Source organism: Petaurus breviceps, unplaced genomic scaffold (genome assembly GCF_028583685.1).
Source record: "Petaurus breviceps papuanus isolate PSGF00001 unplaced genomic scaffold, PetGlider_PUasm1.0 216, whole genome shotgun sequence".
Taxonomy (NCBI): domain Eukaryota; kingdom Metazoa; phylum Chordata; class Mammalia; order Diprotodontia; family Petauridae; genus Petaurus; species Petaurus breviceps.
In genome coordinates, this window is record NW_027185867.1 from 5,283,407 (window position 1) to 5,286,644 (window position 3,238).

At 37.0% G+C, this 3,238-nt stretch overlaps 1 non-coding gene across 1 annotated transcript; it reads left to right on the forward strand.

The window, feature by feature from the left end:
• The first annotated feature begins 2,857 nt into the window (after positions 1-2,857).
• LOC138165947 (U6 spliceosomal RNA) lies at positions 2,858-2,959 on the forward strand. Its single transcript, XR_011169497.1, has one exon. It is a non-coding gene; the product is annotated as a U6 spliceosomal RNA (small nuclear RNA).
• The last annotated feature ends 279 nt before the right edge of the window (positions 2,960-3,238 follow it).

Here is a 3,238-nt window from a genome sequence, read left to right on the forward strand (position 1 = left end):
AGCATTTTCTCCACAACTATGTGGGATAGATGGGTAGTGTAGGTAGTATTAGTATCCCCATTTTCTAGATGTGAAAGCTGAGGCTCAAACTAGCAAAGTAGTTTGCCAAAACTTGAATTCTGGTCTTATAATTCCCAGTCTTGTACTCTTTTCCTCTTCTGCCTTGAGGAAATATTTAAGTGCTAAATTTATGAACCTTAAAGGTGAGAGAAAGTATGTATCACCACTGCTAAAATGTAATTTTCATTATTGCAGAGGCTCTTCTGAATATTCTAAATAAAAATCTCAAGATTTTTTTTCCCCACTTGTACATAAGACTTTAAGTACTGACTAGAATTTTTATCAAGATTACTGTAATTCCACCAAGCAAAAAACATGTCCCTGCAAGTAAACTGGAAAAACTAATCTCAAGAAAAAAAATTATAGGATGCCTGGCACATAGTAGGCACTTAATAAATGGTTGTTAATTGATTTCATTAATGAATAATAGCATCCTGATTGTTAATTAGCATCACGCAAACAATTTTTTAAAATAATTAATGTGGGGGGGGCGGCCAGGTAGCACAGCGAGTAAGAGCACCGGCTCCAGTTTTGGAATGATCTGGGGATTGAATCCAGGCTCAGACACTTAGCACCCACCCAGAAACACCTGGCTGTGTAACCTTGAGCAAGTTACTTAACCCCAATTGCTTTGAAAAAAAAATAATGTAGCGATATGTTGCTCTCTTGTCAGATGTTTCCTAGGCATAAAATTTATTAGTCTACTTTTAAGATGAAAAGTGAGGACCAAACCACATCAGAAAAGGTCTATCCTATGTATACAAAGGGTGTAGGACCTCCGTTATATCTTTTATGAGGTAACTAGGGGCATAACTGACGTAGGTTGATAATACCGTCTTGCTTTGTAATCAAGCTTTTTGCTCACTGAAATGGCAAATAAAAATTTTTTAATTTGAAAAAAAAAACGTGACCACTAATTGGTTATAGCTTGTATTTTGTGTGTTTATTTGGAACATAATGTAATCACTACAACTTTAACTCCATTACACAACAGATGAAACATGTACCAAAGGTTTTTCAAATTTTTCTTAAATTCTCTTCTTTCCTCATGCTTCCACTGCCCCCTTGTTTTTATTCAATGCCCCCCTTCCCTCAATTGCACCCAAGGCTACCACTGCCCCTCCCTGGATCCTTCCAGTGTCCCCCAGGAACCTTTGAAGCCTGGACAGCAAGTTAGTTCATCAGAGAGGAAATCTGGATAGTGGTAATTATGAACTCTGTGGATTTCACTTGGAGTTTCATTTTTGCTCCTTTCTGTCTGAACTCAATCCCCTTTTCCTAGGAAAGAGTACCAAAACAGTGACATCTTAATATAAAAAGGTATTCTCCATCAGCTCTGAGAATTTCTACAGGTAATCTGCCTTTGCCTGTTTCCCATAAGGAAGTGATTCAAGAAACTTTGCAGCAGGTGTTTCAAAGTGCTGGTCAGAGTGGACTGACTGACGCTCCTGAACCAACTATCCACCAATCTTTGGTAAAGGAGGTGGTGGGTAAAAGACAGAGGAAGCAAGGGAAGCAGAAGAGAAGGCAGAACAGAGAAGAGAGAGGCAAAGACTATCCCAGATAAGAGAAAAGAATTCAGAGCCCTGGTCAGCAGACAACAATGTTGCCTAGTTATCAATTGGTGGTTTATGACTTAAGTGTTGTTATTGTCACATTGCTACTATTTTGCATATTTGTTTACTGGTTATCTGCTAGGAATCACTTGCTTAGAACGTTGCTCTATTGTATCTCTGTGGTATAATTTAAAATGTTTGGTATAAACTTTTTTTGATTGTTGAATACTAACATGGTTAGATCTATTACATAGAGTACAACTTGCTTGAAAAATTATGATGTTTCTGAGATGGAAATTCACAAGGGGCTCCTGATCTTAGGAAGGAATCCCAATGAATAAAAATAAGAGCAATTTTTTAAAAGGTGAAAGATTCCACAGGGAGGTCAGTGACAAAAAGAAAGCCCTCATATTCCCCAAAGTATTTATAGAACTTCTTATAGTAGCAAAGAAAGGGAGACAAAGTAGATGAGAATGTTTAACGTCTGCAAAAGTTTTACGAATAATATTTCATTTTGTCCTCATAACAACCTTGGGAAGTAAGTGCTATTATTATCCCCATTTTACAGATGGAAACTGAAGCAGACAGAAGTTAAATGACTTGCCCAGTATCACAGAGCCAGCCAAATTCTGAGGTCAGATATGAACCTAGGACTTCTTTACTCCAGGTTAAGCCCTTTATCCAATCTCCACCTACCTGTGCATCAACTGGAGAGTAGCTAAACAAACAGTGTAACATGAATGCAGTGAAACAGGATAGAGGATGAAGACTTATCTTCATGAGTTCACGTGCAGCCCCAGACACAAGCTGGACAAGTCACTTAACCCTCTTTGACTCAGTTTCCTCACCTGTAAAAAGAGCTGCAGAAGGAAATGGTGAACCACTTTAGTTTCTTTGATGAGAAAATCCCAAATGGAACCACAAAGACTCCAAAACAACTGAGGACTGAACAACAGCAAGGCAGAAATAATTAATATAGAGAAGCATGGAAAGATTGAACAGATGCAAAGTGAAGAAAGTAAAACCAAAAAAACAATATTAATAATGACTAAAACATTTGAACAACAAAACAATTGAAATTGAATGTGGTAGAATTATTATGACCAAACCTGGCCCCAAGAAGAAATGAGAAGATATTACCCCCCCTCTTTTTTGAACATTGAATATAACATCACAAATATATTTTGGATCTCATTAATTTTGCTGTATTTTTTCTTCCTCTTTTAAAATTCTTTATTATTGTGCTCAGCAGTACATATACTAAAATTGGAATGATACAGAGAAGATTAGCATGGCCCCTGTGCAAGGATGACATGCAAATTCATGAAGCATTCCATATTTTTTTTGGAAATGAATGATGTAAACTAGAAGTTAATAAAGCATTTGATTAAAAAAATAAATTTTTTCATTATAACAAGCCATTCCCCAATTGATAAATGGTCGAAGGATATGAAAAAGCAGTTTTCAGATGAAGAAATCAAAGCTATCTATAGTCATATGAAGAAATGCTCTTAGGGCAGCTAGGTGGAGCAGTGAATAGAGCACCAGTCCTGGAGTCAGGAGGACCTGAGTTCAAATTTGACCTCAGACACTTGACACACTTACTAGCCATGTGACTTTGG